This window comes from Cyprinodon variegatus, unplaced genomic scaffold, assembly GCF_000732505.1.
Source record: "Cyprinodon variegatus isolate N-32 unplaced genomic scaffold, C_variegatus-1.0 Scaffold24, whole genome shotgun sequence".
Lineage (NCBI taxonomy): Eukaryota > Metazoa > Chordata > Actinopteri > Cyprinodontiformes > Cyprinodontidae > Cyprinodon > Cyprinodon variegatus.
The window spans coordinates 1,701,076-1,702,051 of record NW_015150477.1 but is presented as its reverse complement, the minus strand read 5'-3'; the positions used below and the strand labels follow the sequence as shown (position 1 = coordinate 1,702,051).

At 45.4% G+C, this 976-nt stretch overlaps 1 protein-coding gene across 1 annotated transcript in view; it reads right to left on the bottom strand.

Annotated features, from left to right (window-relative positions):
- LOC107097069 (serine/threonine-protein kinase TAO2-like) overlaps positions 1-976 on the bottom strand; it is a 28,922-nt gene that overhangs the window by 16,487 nt on the left and 11,459 nt on the right. The gene's annotated exons all lie outside the window — the stretch shown is intronic.

Here is a 976-nt window from a genome sequence, read left to right as displayed (position 1 = left end):
TGGATCCCTGTCTCTAGAGATCTCCTGTCAACGATGTTGCTATGACAGCAGAGGAGTGAGCAACCATGCTGCTATTCTGTAATATGCATAACACAGATTAGGTCATAATCCCACTATCTGGTGATCAGAAGTCAGATGATTAGAGGACCCGCACTTTGTTAAACATGTGAGAACTAAAAGAGACTGATGAAATACAGATGAAAGCAGCGCCTGGCTGTCTGCATTTAAAGCAAACATCACATTTCCTGATGGGGAGTGATGGCCTGGTGGTTAGAGGAGGGGAGGTCGCTAGTTCCCGGTTCGATTCCCACAGACTGCCACTCGGGGTCCCTGAGCAAGACCCTTAACCCCACACTGCTCCCCGGGCGCCGCACAATGGCCGCCCACTGCTCCCCAAGGGGAGGGGTTAGATGCAGAGAGGGAATGTATCCAGTGTGAGATCCATTAAAATAATTTCTTTCTTCTTTTCTTTCATTAGAGGGGAATCATTAGTTAGAGCAAAGGGTTACCATGGAAACGTTGGAAAAACAAATAAAATCCTTAGAGATAAGTCTAAATGTAAGTGATGATGGAAGGAAACACCAGCCCCATTTCCACTACCCTTTAGCAACCAGGCTGAGGTTGGTCCGAATACGGTAACCATGGTAACTGATGAGTCTAAATGGTTTGCAGAACTAAACTGAACTGTGCTAAACTGGTTCTACTGGTTCTTCTCAGCGCGGCTCCTACACACCTGAGTTACCTTCTCCTCAGTCCGTCAATCATCTAAAGGAACTGGACTCCTGACAGTCTAACAAAGCGGTAAAAAGCTTAATGCCACCAAACCACACCGATTATGATCAAGGCTGGAAACCTCTGGCTAAATGAAAGATAAACAGTCTGAGAGAAACGAACAGTAAAGCGACCTGTTCAGGAAATGAATTAGAGTTTAGGAGAATTTGATGAAGAAGAATCTGATTGGTTTAAATGCAGACGC